Source organism: Stegodyphus dumicola, chromosome 10 (genome assembly GCF_044657685.1).
Source record: "Stegodyphus dumicola isolate Sdum_Otavi_A_Nest chromosome 10, ASM4465768v1".
NCBI lineage: Eukaryota > Metazoa > Arthropoda > Arachnida > Araneae > Eresidae > Stegodyphus > Stegodyphus dumicola.
The window spans coordinates 17,958,875-17,974,793 of NC_140777.1; the positions used below are offsets into that span (position 1 = coordinate 17,958,875).

The following is a 15,919-nucleotide window of genomic DNA, read 5'->3' on the forward strand; positions in this document are numbered from 1 at the left end:
TATTTATATATTTACAACCTAGCTTTATATTGCAATTAGAAGTCGAAATCGTGAGTTCGATCCAATAAAGCATGTAATCGTTCCATTTGTTCTGTTTCCATCTTCAAGGAGCCCGGAGGCGGCGTAGAAAATAATAACACTAGATGTGAAAAGAAAATGCGTGAAAATATTCAGGAATAAAAGACGTACTCCCTCTGCGATCCGTTGCACTTGGTTTGTTTCGAGCACAGGGGTGGTAGGTACGCGAAGCAAAATAAGAAGATAATGTCAAGTGTATATCTGGGACCACCTACTTTTGGAGATCTTCCCGTTTATCCAAATTTCCTTTCTTTTTTTCTTTTCTTTTTCTTTTTTTAATTGAGAAAAAGAGAGAAAACTTTTTCTTATTTTCGAAGGCGTTTTTCCTCTTTCATTGGTGTGATCGCATTATTCTGGTCTTTCTTTTCAAACGATTCGGTGGCAGTTATTTGATTCACAAGCTTCGACCTGTCCACGACAGACAGCGATGACAGCTGGTCTTCTTTTTTTTTTTTTTTTTTTAAATTCTGAAAGTTCTGTTTTACGTTTAATTACACGACCTGTGTAGTTTTTATTCGGTGATGCCGGTTCCTCCTGTTAGTGCCGTAGTTTCTGAAGCTGTGTGTGCTGATTGGGCTTTTGACTAACAGTACGTGTATGGGTTACTGCATGTTAAGGCTCTGCCGTACCTTTTGCTTGCCAAGACTAGGAACTGGACGTTCAGTTAAGGCTATCAGGTGAGTAACGAGAAATTTTGTTTGTAATATAATTAGGCTTACCATAATATATTTTACTTAAACCGAAACATGCTTTCCTGATAGTTTGAGAACATTCTGACAACAGAAAATAAAAACCTTCCAGGATAAGTACCCGTGACTGAAAGAGCAAAATAAAATAGCTCTTAACAAAAACAGCGAGTTAAAAAGAAATGTATATTTATTATTAAGAAGTTATTAATATTTATCACTAGTGGGAACTTTCTTTAAAATTTTTTTGTTGTTTTTAATGGCATCGAAAAATTCGCAGCAGTTTGGTTTGTAATGTTGTTGCAGTTGATGTGGAAACTGAATTTAAGTTCTACAACGCTAATTAATAAGTTTGCGAGTTATCCCTACGTCTGATATGGTATGACAAAGACTTTCAAAGGTTTCAATAATCTTTTTAATAATTCTTGAACTTAAAACATAAAGGGCACAACTTATGCTACAGATAACCACTACTTGTGGCGATACAAATTAAGCAGTAACAGTGAAATCTATTCGACAGTGAGTAAAATACTCGAAGACTGCACATTCAATAAAATAAGCTATAAGCTGGCTCAAGTATTCTACCGACTTGTAAATTTAAAAGCTATCGGCTATTATTCTAACAGGGTGGCGCAAGTGTCAGATTTTCTCTCTCTGTAAGATAAAAAAACTCTTTCTCTCTGTAAGATAAAAAAATCTCTTTCTCTCTGTAAGATAAAAAAAACTCTCTGTAAGATAAAAAAAAACTGTAAGATTTCTCTCTGTAAGATAAAAAAACACTCAGCTTATATATTTTAAAAGCTAATTTGCATTCTAGTGTGGAAGAAGAAGTTGTTGTTGTTAAAGCTGCCTTGCCTGACCTATAGTAGCTCAAGCCTATGAAATTCCTCGTGGCAAGGAGCGCAAATTTACACCTGTCGTTGGCAACAGCTTTGAGCACCATACAAATGACAATGCAATTTAACTCAGCTCCGCCTCCAATTTTGATGGAGAGCACCCCGGGAAGGCGGGTCCGAGGGTCTCCCACCCCTTTTCCCCTACCACCAACCTTTCGAGAGGATATTCGGCTCGCCGCATATTTAGAGTGCCCCATGCCGCACGGACACTATACATTTACAAACATCCATGCCTTCTCCGGGATTCGAACCCCGGCCTTTCGGCCCGCCAATCAGCAGCGTTAACTTCTGTAACGGTTGGGGGGGAAAGTTATAGTGAAAATCAAAATCGCTAAAGCTGGTTAATTAACATAAAAGCCTTACAAGTTATCTGTTAATTTAACAGTTCAGTAAAGCTTTTAGCGTTAATCCAGTCGTTCTACTTCTTTCTTCAGACCATATTCGATTTGATATTCGATATTGAGAAAAGTCTTTCATCTGGTGCTGATGTACCTCGCAGGCTGAAAATGCGTTCGATTATTTGAGAAAAATTGCTCAATGATTTCCCCCCTCCTCGAAATGACAAAAAAGTTGTATTCTTTTTTTCTTCACAACATTTACTTTTTCAAATTTCGTAATTAGCTGAGCAAAAAGGTTTTGTTGTCACAGCTTCGTTAAAGTGCTGATCCATGTTTATTGTATTATTTGAGGCAGTTTCGTTATTTTTTGCTCCTGAAGCTTCAATTTTAGACTACATTAATTCACTTGTTTTCCCAAATAAGAGATTCTGCTCCACCAAAACATGTTTTCTTGTAGCTCAACGTAAGAACGACGTCTGTTATAAAATGCTGTAATCTATTGTAGGATTCTATTATTATTTTCCCTATTTTCATTTGTTATTATAATACTATTATTCTATTGTTATATTTTGTTTCTATTATTATTGCTCTTTATTTCTGAAGGGTGTTATTCCAGAAGCGCTACTAATTTCAAAGCGCCATTTTGCGTCGTTTCACTTTTCAAACTATTGCTATCAAATATTAGCGCCCTGTATTATATTTAAAGAAATTAATAATGAAGAATCTGCATGAATGCATGAATTTTTCTCCCATTGTGAAGAAACGACGGTACCTAGAGTCATCAGGTTTTGAATAACGTAGTTCTCCAAACGAACATAGGCATTTGGAAGCCCGAAATTTAAATTTTCGAATTTGTTTTATGATCTGTTCAAAATTTTGTAAAACTTTAACGAGTTTTTGATTAACAAACTCAACAATTTCAAAGCGAGCAATGGCAACACTGTACGGGAAAGAAAAAAAAAAAAGCATTTTAATCTCCAGCGCGTGATACTGTGTATCGGAAATTCTAAAGATATGTTGTTTTGCTGTTTTTAAATATTTTGTGATATTGTTGTAGAATTGAATTTCATGTGTTTTAAATGCGAAGAACATGATGTTTATGTGTAAAGAATAACACACAAATTTAAAAAAAAAGTAAGTAAAGCCGAGTAAGAGAGTGGATATATATATGTACTTTTGGCTTGATCGATTACAACCAAAAAGGGAGGTACTCATTTACATGTTATAGCAGTCTTATGTACAAACTTTAAACGTTCTGAGGCTACTCGTGTTTGAGTTATGAGAGATACATACATACCTACATACAGATGTCAAATAAAAACCTCTTTTGAATCCATTTTAAGTCCTTCTTGAAAAGCGTTTTGGGGAAATGAGTCTTTTAATCTCTCCTTACGTATAGATGTCACGGAAAAACGTCGTTAAATTGCATTCGATAGCGGTCAAAATGAATATTTTTGTTGAAATATGATACCCGGAATTTTTCTTGATTACAATACATTCTTTACTTTGTACAAGGAGGTAAGAAATCTGATGTGCACACCACATGACTTCCTTGTACGGAATATTAAATTATGCGCATTTTTTCTTGCACTTTATTTAAACTTATTGGATTGAATTAAATCTACTTCGTCGACAGCGCATAAACTACAATAGAATAAATGCACTCTTTCAAATTCACTCTATTTATTAACCATAGCGACACTCTGGCGCTAGATTCACTTAACAGTATTATATTTCGTTCATATTATAACTCATAATGCACCAAATTTATATCATTTAAAGAATACAATTATCTAATCGTTGCCACATGTTCTATTCAAATACTATAATAAAGCTACAACAATGTATAAAAGAAATTAAGCAAGTAAAACAAAAAAGAAACAGTTTTTCACAGACGATTCAGTATTTCTCATTCAATTCATTAATTCTCACTTCGCGACAAGGCAAAAATATATAAATACTCAAAATATCTGTATTAAGAATTACGAAGTAAATCTTAAACACTTATTTCCTCGAAAAATTTTCAGAAAGGATTAAGCATGATTTAATTCGCAATAATAAATGAAGGCGTTATCTTTGTTGTTGCGAAGCTAAGTTTCTCTAGATTGGCAACAAGTCTTCTGTTTCAAATGTAAACAAGCAATGCCGCCATCAAAAACATTATTAGGCTTATCGGCACTTAAACAACTTTAAAATTGTTGATAAATCTAAAAATATTGCATACAGATTTACTAAAGGCATAAAAACCTAAACCGAAAGGTAAGAACAACATGATTCAATCATTTTTAAAGCAAAAAATATACAATTTACAAACATGTAACAGTAAAGAAACTGAGATCACTGAGCCGGGTAACAGAGTGGACATATATATAAATATATTTATATACGTTTGGCGCGGTCGATTGTAACCAAAATACGAGGTGCACATCTACATGTTATAGCAGTCCTATATACAAAATTTCAACGTTCTGAGGCTACTCGTTTTTGAGTTATGCGAGATACGTACAGACGTACGTACATACGTTCGTACAGACGCCACGAAAAATTCTCTTCAGAATTCATTTTAAAGCAGTTTTATAATTTTTTGGAGGAAAAGAGTTTTTTATTCTGTCCTTACGTACAGATGTGAACGCAACGTACAGATTAACGAAAACATCGTTAAATTGCGTTCGATAGCGGTCAAAATGGATATTTTCGTTGAAATATGCTGCCTGAAACTTTTCGGGATTACAATACTTCCTTTTTACTTCGTACAAGGAAGTAAAAAGGCTTAATAGATTTATGTTTTATAATTTTTGTATTATTAGTCCAAAGGGGCAATTTACCCTGAAGGACTATCACTAATTTCGTTTTGGCATTTTGCGTTGAAAACTATAAACGGCGAATCACTTTTCAACTTGTTGGCACCCAGTATTATCGCCCTGTATTATATTTAAAGAAATTAAATAATGAAGAATGTGCATGAATGTACGTTTCTCGCATTGTGATAAAACAACGGATCCCAGAGCCGTCAAAATTTGAATAACGTAATCTTCCATAGAATAATGGACATGGTCAAGCCCTAATTTGAATATGAAAATTGGTTTGCTATCGTTTCATATTTTGTAAAACTTTAACGAATTTTGGATGAACAAATTCGAGGATTTCAAAGCGAGTAATGGCAACGTTGTACAGAAGAACATTTTTATCTCCAGCGCGTGAGACTATGTATTGAAAATTCTAAAGATATGCTCATTTTAAAATTATTTTGCGATATTGCTCCCTGAATTTTATGGTTTGTGTGCGTAGAACATGATATTTAATAAATAAAAATAACACAAAAACGTTAAAAAAAGCCCCTTTGAAGGCAATTTAAAATATGAAACCTTTCAGTTTATTAATTTTACAATTATAGAAATGCTTTTTGGAATAAAAAAAGAAAAAAAAGTCGTGCATTCCTATTGTACGAAAGTGCGATTTTGTTGAATATGAAGCTGCTTAACGTAACTTTTAAAACACATCACTCAAAAATGTTCAACCTTTTTCCTCACTTCTCCCTACCTTTTTAGTGATAGATTTTTGAAAATTTGAAATGTATTGGCTTGATTTTTTCCTATACTATCTTATGTAGTTTTTTCCTGAAAGGCCTAGTGTATTGGTAAGTTGTATTCCGTTGATTATTTGTATTCAGTTTGTATTTGCTTTTTTGTATTAGCATTTCATCGATTTTATTTTCCCTGTCATTTATTATTTGAAACGTACTTTGAAATCTTTGTCAAGCTACTCCGACGGTGCAGGCGTTGTTACATTAAGGAAATTTTCGAAGCACATGATTCCACCTTACTTCCAGTATTTACGTTCCAGCTCATTGTAGCCTTAGCTGCTGCACACGTGTTCGATTTGGTTAGGGGATCCTACTGCGGTACCGAACGGCCCGGGTTCGAATCGCGGAGAAGATTGATGTTTGTAAATGTATAGTGTCCATGCAGCATCGGGACACTTTAATATGCAGCCAGCCGAAAGTCCTCTCCTGTGGTTTGGTGGAAGAGGAGAGGAATGGAAGACCCCGGACCATCTCCCCAGGGAGCTCTCCCTCAAAGAAGGCGTGGAAAACAGAAGTCCTACCTCTCTTTGGAGTAGGCTCTCGCGACCATTGTTCCATGTCGTGTCGACACGACAACAACATGTGTTCGATTTTCCGAAATCCAGTTCTTTTATTCTTCTCCTTGTCTTTAATTTCTCTGATGTCCCTCTCAAGATATGCGGTGAAGGCTCATGCATGTGAGTTGCCATTGAGACTTACAAGATAAGTGAGCCAGACATGTCGCGACTGGCTCAGTTCGCGTTAGATAGTGTGTGTGATTATGGCAAAACCTCGAGGGCTATCTGCCTAAGAGGAGGGATGCCTTCGTGGAGGACTTTCCAAGGGAATCCGACTCGTTACACACGTTACACAAAGGGAAAACCACCAAAACGCCCATGCAGCCAGCCCGTTCGCGGGATTCGAAACTCGGAGCGAACTACCAGTGTTCAGCGACTTTATCGCTCGACCGCTGGTGGGCCTCGCGTTAGATAGTGTAATGTTATTATTCTTATGCAGTTATATTGGAATGTAGATTTCTTGTATTGTGATAGTTGCCAGTAGTTTATCCGCGACAACTTTTCATTTGCTAAGTTCTTTCTGCAACAGCGTCCTCTGAAAATTAAATTAGTCCCCTAATGTTTCCCTCCCGATTTTTCGGACGATAAAGTTAGTTAAAAAATGGAGGAAATACGCTAACATTTCAATGACCGCACAAAACATTTTGGCTGGTACTTGCTTGTAGTTTGATTTCTTTGAAATTGCAGTTCTTTACCTCGTTTTCTCAACTACGAAAAACTTTATAAATTTGCCCGTAGGTCTTTCATATTAATTATACCCTACCGCAGAAAATTAAAAAGAAATTAAAGACCTGTTTCTGGAGGAATATCTCTGATTTTTCATACGCGTTTGATTTTGAATGTAAGCCATATTCGGTCAAGGCAATTTTGAATATTTTTTGTTACCTCGTTCGGGTCCACTTAACTCTGGCATCGGAATTCAATTCAAACTAGCCATCGATCGTCCTAAATCCGAGGATTTTACTGCTTTTGATCTTTTATTCATACTCCTTATTCCGCGAAAGTCTAAAATAATGATCGATTTGAAAAACGCGAAACCTCAAATTCGAGTTTGAGTACGATCCGGTAACTGACAGGGGAAGGAAGTATTATGCTTGATAAAGGATGGTGTCTTTTTATGCATCATTGGTTGTCTAAAAGACACAAGTATTCTTATCGTGTCTGTTTGAAATAAACAATGAAGTTATTTCTATCCAGCTTCTCATCGAGAGATACCTATAGGAGAATCGGTTTGGAGAAATGCGTTTTTATGATGATATTACGTCTTGGAATTCGATGTTGATGACCTTAAATTGCTCGACAGTTGTTTCATAAACTGAAACAATTATTCGTAACCTGCAAATTTATTTATTTGTGCAGCATTCGGGTCTCGGAATTGTTATTTTACTGAAAACAATTGATTGAAGAGCAAAGTACGTTTATAAATAACATCTGACTTGCTCTAAAATTTTAGAGAAACGGTTACTGAAAATAGTTATCATAAAACAGAAATGTGTAATGGTTTTAACGAGTCCCGTTAGTATCGTTTTATAAATACATTTAATATTTCTAATTACATAACTTGTGATTCAAATGCATTTTTACTTCCTTGCACGAAGTAAAAAGGAAGTATTGTAATCGCGAAAAGTTTCAGGCAGCATATTTCAACGAAAATATCCATTTTGACCGCTATCGAATGCAATTTAACGATTTTTTGCGTGATATCTGTACGTAAGGACAGAATAAAATACTCTTTTCCTTTAAAAAAATTATAAAACTGCTTTCAAATTAATTCTGAAGAGAAATTTTCGTGGCGTCTCTACGGATGTATGTACGTACGTACGTATCTCGCATAACTCAAAAACGAGTACCTCAGAACGTTGAAATTTTGTATATAGGACTGCTATAACATGTAGATGTGCACCTCGTATTTTGGTTGCAATCGGCCGCACCAAACGTATATAAATATATTTATATATATATCCACTCTGTTACCCGGCTTAGTGATCTCAGTTTCTTTACTCTTATATGTTTGTAAATTGTACATTTTTTTGCTTTAAATATGATTGAATTATGTTGTTTTTATCTTCCGGTTAAGGTTTTTATGCCTTTAGTAAATCTGTATGCAATATTTTTAGAATTATCAACAATTTTATTTTTGTTTAAGTGCCGCTATGCTTTTTTTTTATTTTTTATTTATTTATTTTTTTTTATTTTTAATTTTTATTTTTTTATGGCGGCCATTGATTGTTTACATTTGAAACAGCAGACTAGTGGATTTGGTGCCAATCTAGAGAAACTTAACTTCGCAACAACAAAGATAACGTCTTCATTTATTATTGCCAATTAAATCATGCTTAACCCTTTCTGGAATTTTTTCGAGGAAATAAGTGTTTAAGATTTACTTCGTAATTTTTAATACAGATATTTTGAGTTTTTATGTATTTTTGCCTTCTCCCGAAGTGAGAACTGAATTAATTGAATGAGAAATACTCAATCGTCTGTGAAAAACTGTTTCTTTTTTGTTTTGTTTGCTTAATTTCTTTTATACATCATTCTAGCTTTATTATAGTATTTGAACAGAACATGTGGCAATGATTAGACAATTGTATTCTTTAAGTGATATAAATTTTGTGCATTCTGTGTTATAATATGAGCGAAATATAATACTGTTAAGTGAATCTATCGCCAGAGTGTCGCTATGGTAAACAAATACTAGAGTGAATTTTAAAGAATGCATTTATTCTATTGTGGCTTATGCGCTGTCGGCGAAGTAGATTTAATTCAATCCAGTAAGTTTAAATGAAATGGAAGAAAAAATGCGTATCAGATTTTTTATTTAAATCAATCAGATTAAAAAAGAGAAAAAATAATCTTAACTACGTTTATTACTTTTAAATAGTTTATTTTCTTAATCAATAACAGACAGATTAAATTTGGAATTTAAGTATCTTGCGCTTTGCCGAATAGCTAAAAATAATTATTTCCCACAGTGGTAACACGTTACATTTAAATAGTAGACTTTGTTTGTTAAATTTGAAAGATAAATGTCTTAAATAATTCATCGAATGGCAAGATACTATCGCTGAAGATAAGTGTTTTATTTCCAACAATGGTTAAATTGTTGAGTTTGTTAGTGAAAAATCCATTAAATTTCCACAAAATATATAAAATAATTAAATGATAAATTCGAAATTTAAAATACAGTCTGTAAGATGGACGTGTTTCAATGGTGCGAGGTGCCAAGCGCTTTCAGAATTTGGTGGTTATAAATGTCCCTATTTTCCCACCCATGATTAACTCTTTGTTGCATACAAATAATCTAGAGAAGTTAAACGAAAATGTTTGTATTTTTTCTAAATAAAATAACCTTAGTAATAATAAAAAAAATAATTTTATTCAATTTTCGTTTTAAATAAATGCTACAGTTTGTTCACTACAGTGGACAGCATGCATATACGTATCTGCATACAAATCTCTTCCCAACGATCGACGGTCATTGCATTTGAAATCATTTCCTGCTTTGTTTGCAGTGATCATTACCATCTTCTAAATAGTAAATCTACAACTGACATGTACATATAGATCCCACAAAATACCTTCATTTCGTCTATTGTGATTGAAATCATTTTGCTACGATTTTGTAACCTGTACCTATTGGATTCAAATGTTCTAGAAATTCCTTGCCAAACATAAGCCTTTCCAGTCTTGTTTTGGCTTGATAAGCACTACATTTGGGTTTCAATTCACTCTTTTCGGTAGATCTTTATCTACCCACTTCACAATTTTCTCAAACTGACATTTAAAATATAATGTCTAAAATAACTAATTATGAATAAAAAATGGCAGTATAAGAATATGTAAGCAATATTATATAATGTTTACTATGAGAAATTGTACTAACTTGGAAACAGAAGTAGGAGCCATTTTCCAAATAGCAGTTTACTTAGTGATGCTATACAGCCATTTAGGATCGACAGTTGAAAGTTCTAATAATATAGAAGTAATAAACACAGGAATGGAATCTGTTAAGGCATTTACAGAAGAATAAACAAATTTAAACTTTTGTCTACTAGAATGGACGTGATGCAACAAAGGGTTAAAGCCTATTCATTATTTAATAATCTCTGTTAAGCAATATTCATAACATCTGATAAATCCGGTGTTTTTAGAGTAAATGTATTAATTATCATGTGCAAAAAGTATGTTTTACTTTTTAATATATTTATCTAAAACCAAATCATTAAAAATTTACATCTCTCTCTTTATATATAATATAATATAATAATAATATATGTATGTAATAATAAAATTCCATAGTCAAAAATACACTTAAAATTCTAACTGTATGTTCTTTTCATTTTTAATGGCGACGGTCTCTTATTTGAAAGTACGTGGAATTAAATCCACAGCCCCGTAGTCAAGTTGTTTTTCCCGCCTTTTCTACACGTACAGTTATAGAATGTTCTGGAAATATTTCAAGAGAACTGGATTGGCTGACGAGGCTGACGTCATTTCTTGGAAGCTCCGCCTTTCCAGAGGCTATAAAATGACTCGCAAAAGGAATATCGGGGCTTTTTCTTAAATGTCACGATGCAGTAAACTTCATACAAAAAGTTATTAGTAATTCTTTTATTTACTCCGGATATCAGATTTTTGTAACTACTATTTTCTCCTGAATAATAAATAATGGATCCTGTTTTTTAAACTTATCGTCTGATTATTTAAGCTACGACTACATTTATGATTCTTCAGCATTCTATTTATTCCGGACAAAAGCTGGTACATCACATGTAGTATATAAATATACAAGGTGAATCTGAACGAGAGAGAAAAACTTCAGGGTGTGATAGAAGACAGCTATACGAGCAATATTCGTTATAGAATGTAGGGTCGGAACGCAAGCAGTGAGAAGCTAAAGAGTAGTTTTTTTACTGTCACATTTAAAGCATTAACACAAGAATGAGAGACGATACTTCAGAAAACATTTTATTAACAGGAATGTAATTGATGTACATGCTCAAAAGACCTTCCGGCAGCTGTAATGCAGGCTTCAGCCCTGCGGGATAGGGACTGACGGACATTGGCTAAGACACCAGTCTTATATGGGTTAGGTGCGAAGAACGTGATATTTAATAATTAAAGTAATACACAAAACGTAAAAAAAAATAAAAATTAAAAAAAAACTCATTATTTTGGGTCTAATATAAAATCAGAAAACTTTCAGGTTTTTTAAAATTATTATTTATTTCTTAATCAGTGACATTTAAATGTAAAAAATCTGATGTGTACACCACATGACTTCCTTGTACGGAATATTAAATTATACGCATTTTTTCTTGCATTTTATTTAAACTTATTGGATTGAATTAAACCTACTTCGCCGACAGCGCATAAACCACAATAGAATAATGGCATTCTTTAAAATTCACTTTGTTTACCATAGCGACACTCTGCCGCTAGGTTTACTTAACAGTATTATATTTCATTCCTATTATAACTCAGAATGCACAAAATGTATATCATTTAAATTAAAAGAATTATCTAATCGTTGCCACATGTTCTATTCAAATACTATAATAAAGCTAGAACGATGTATAAAAGAAATTAAGCAAACAAAACCAAAAAGAAACAGTTTTTCAGAGACTATTGAATATTTCTCATTTAATTAATTCAGTTCTCACTTCGGGAGAAGGCAAAAATACATAAAAACTCAAAATACCTATATTAAAAATCTCAAACGCTTATTTCCTCGAAAAAATTCCGGAAAGAATTAAGCATGATTTAATTGGCAATAATAAATGAATGGGCTATCTTTGTTGTTGCGAAGCTAAGTTTCTCTAGATTGGCAACAAATCCACTAGTCACCTGTTTCAAATGTAAACATCAATGGCCGCCATTAAAAACAGGCTTAGCGGCAATTAAACAACTTTAAAATTGCTGATAATTCTAAAAATATTGCACACAGATTTACTAAAGGCTTAAAATCCTTAACCGGAAGATAAAAACAACATAATTCAATCATTTTTAAAGAAAAAAATGTACAATTTACAAACATATAAGAGTAAAGAAACGTAGATCACTGAGCCGGGTAATAGAGTGGACATATATACATAAATATATTTATATACGTTTGGTGCGGCCGATTGCAATCAAAATACGAGGTGCACATCTACATGTTATAGCAGTCCTATATACAAAATTTCAACGTTCTGAGGCTACCCGTTTTTGAGTTATGCGAGATACGTACGTACATACGTTCGTACAGTCGCCACGAAAAATTCTCTTCAGAATTTATTTTAAAGCAGTTTTATAATTTTTTTGGAGGAAACGAGTCTTTTATTCTGTCCTTGCGTACAGATATCACGCAAAAAACATCGTTAAATTGCATTCGATAGCGGCCAAAATGGATATTTTCGTTGAAATATGCTGCCGGAAACTTTTCGCGATTAGAATACTTCCTTTTTACTTCGTACAAGGAAGTAAAAACATATTCTTAATAGCTGCATCTATTGCTTTAAAATAGTTTAGTTCATTAATTAATAACAGACATACTAAATATGAAAGATATTTTTTTAAAGCCCAAGAGGGCGTTAGCCCAGACGAGCTATTAGGCTCGAAACGTCATTTTGCGTTGTATCACTTAAATACGATGTATTACTTTTCAAATTGTTGCCACTAAATATGATCGCCCTGTGTTATATTTAAAGAAAATTAAATAATGAAGAATCTGCATGAATATATGTATGTTTGTTGCACTGTAAGAAAACAACGGCACATAGAGTCGTCAAATTTTGAATAACGGTGTTCTCCACCCGAACATAGGAACCTGGGACATAAGCCCAAATTTAGAATTTGGTGTTTGTTTCATATTTTGTAAAATTTTAACGAATTTTTGATTTAAAAAGTGAAAAATTTCTAAGCGAGCAGTGGGAACACCGTGCGGAATAAAATGTTTTTATCTCCAGCCCGTGAGACTATCTATCAGAAATTCTAAATGTACGCTGTTTTTAAATATTTTTAGTCCGAAAGTGGCGTTAACCAAAATGGTCTCGAAACGTGAATGTTCTGTAAAGGAAAAATAAAGCTTTCAGATTTTATTCCATTATATTTTTTTTAAATTTCAGAAATTGTGGATCCATACGGGAAGTACAAAACTCGAAATCCATAAAGTTCATTATATCCGATTGTCATACTTTTGGAAGTTCTGTATAGTAATGTAATATAACATTAAGACGGGATGCATAGGTTCTCGCGTTATATCCGGGTATTTAATTCAGAAGTCAAACAACAAAAATCAGCGTTAATTTACAAAATTTTCACAGGACTAGTTTCGATGGTTTTACCGAACCATCATCTTCAGCTGCAAATATCATTTCCTATCTTGTTCATTTGCGGTTTTGCAGCTGAAGATGATGGTTCGGTAAAACCATCGAAACTAGTCCTGTGAAAATTTTGTAAATTAACGCTGATTTTTGTTGTTTGACTTCTGAATTAGTATTTATTCGGCGTGTTATTGTGTCTTAATTATCCGGGTATTTGTTAAAAACCGTGTTTGTATAGCGAGATTCGAATGTAATATAAAAAGCATAATACGGAAAACTCCTTTATTATTGGTTGATTGTTCCGCCAGTCAAATTATGATACATTAAGTTGAAGTTCATTTGTTACTTAAGGCATGATGCTACATAAGCTTTCATTTTGTATACTTTTATTTCTTTCCCCTCACTGTTTAGACTCGGTTGATAGATTCATTGAAAGAAAACCGCCAAGTTTTCATTCAGTTTATTCTGCACAACCCTCCATTAACGTCAATCGAATGATTTCTATCAAACCTCTCGCTGATTAATTTATTCATACGTCTTGTTCATAAGGGGCAGTGTGCGAATTATCATAAGAAAGAGAAGTTTCAATTCCTTTGTGTTGTATTTGCAGTTTTTGCTGTTAAATTAACGATGTGGAAATTGTGTTGGTTAAATTAGGTTACGTTAGGAAACTGGCTAGATTTATAAGGTTTTGATTTAGAGCGAAGTGGATGGAGCGAAGAGATTCAATAATCGTTTAAATAACTGTTCGCTCACTTTTCAAAAATTCATAAAAGTGGAACAAATGAGCGGTTTGCACGAAAGTGAGTCTCAGATTGGGGGGGGGGATAAAGGTGATTATGCGATTTCGTTGCTTGTTCATTCTCTCGATATTTTCGATTTTTTTAATGACGTAGTATTTAACATGTAAATAAAATACAGAAATTTCTGTGCGTTAAAATGATTTAAAATTTTATATTTCAACGTACATTTTTAATTTTAAAATCTAACTTGCGATGTTAAATTTTTTACGCAATCTTCTGAAAGTCTTCTACCTTCGATTTAAATAAGAACGTGAATTCATGAAATACGTGATTTTTTTTAAAAATGGAAACGTGTATTTTAATGTTTAAATTTAGTTTAAAAGTCACATTTTTAGTAAAAAATCATCAAGCTTTAGCTAAATACCTACAGATAATTTTCGCGGATTTTTTATGCAGTTTGTGTTGTATATTACGATGCTATAATTAATTTTTTGTTTTCCTATGAATGGAAAGAAAAATTCAAAAATGTCATGTAAAAAGAAATGCTCTTAAATTTGCAGAGCATACTTTCTAGCATTCAAACAAAAACATGAGTGTCAAAAATAGAAGTCTAGAATATGTTTTTAGTGTTTGATTCTTACAGGATTCAAATGGGTTAAAACTTACTTCACTTTTGCTTCTTTGCACGAAGTAAACGGGACATTGTAATCACAAAAAATGTGGGTTTTCAAATTTCAGCGGAAATATCCATTTTGTCCATTCTCGACACCACTTTTATTTATTTATTTATTTATTTTTATTTTATTTTATTTTATTTTTTTTTTTTTTTCGTGTGTGTTTGTGATATTTGTAAATTTAGACAAAATAAAAGACTCCTTATTCCAAAACGGATTAAAAACGAGTTTTTTTTCCGTCGCCTGTACGTACGTACGTATGTATTTCGCGTAACTCAAAAATGATAAGCAGTACATGGGACTGCTTATCATGGTACTGCCTGTACTTGGGACTGTTTTAACATCTAGTGAAATACCTCCTGTTTCTTCTTGAAATCGGCAGTAATTCATTTGTTTTATTATAATTTTAAATTTTAAATTTAATTTTTGGTACTTTCACAAAGTTTAACAGTTTTGCACGCTGGAGATGAAAAATCTGCTTTATTTCGACAAGTGTTGCCGTTGCTCGCTTTCAAATCCTAGAGTTTGTTAATAAAAAAATTCTAAATTTTAAAAAATATGAAATAAAAATATCATTGCCAAACATTAAATGTATTATTCCCGATTCCAAAAATTCGTGGGAAGCCATTTCGACTGTTGCTATCCTCGTACGACTTTAATCAGCCGAGATATTAATTAAAAACTCTGAAAACGCAAATTTTCGCACTCATTTTCCGAGTGGCAACAGTCTTGTGCGTTGCAGCTAAAAATGTTTTATTTGGAAAAATGTTGTCACCACTCGCTTTCAAATCGCAGAGTTTGTTAATCAAAAATTTGTAAGTTTTATAAAATATGAAATAAAAATAACATGGCCAACCATTAAACTCATTATTATTATATAATGTCATATTCTGACATTGAAGAAAGCACGCGATTACATGTGACCTCCCTGTATGTGAAAAACTGTTCGTTAATGTCAGCGTTTTAAGTAAATAGGTGCTGTTGGCAACTTCTTTGTTTCAGGTTAGTATAACTGACACGATATGTTAGGTCGCGTTAATTATTTTATTAATATTGGGAA

General features: G+C 33.0%; 1 protein-coding gene across 1 annotated transcript in view; it reads left to right on the forward strand.

Annotated features, from left to right (window-relative positions):
• The first annotated feature begins 737 nt into the window (after positions 1 to 737).
• The window catches only part of f (espin protein forked), a 487,643-nt gene continuing 472,461 nt past the window's right edge, over positions 738 to 15,919 (forward strand). The window contains exon 1 of the mRNA XM_085824686.1: positions 738 to 755. The gene's annotated coding sequence lies outside the window, so the exon portion shown is untranslated. The remainder of the gene's footprint in view (positions 756 to 15,919) is intronic.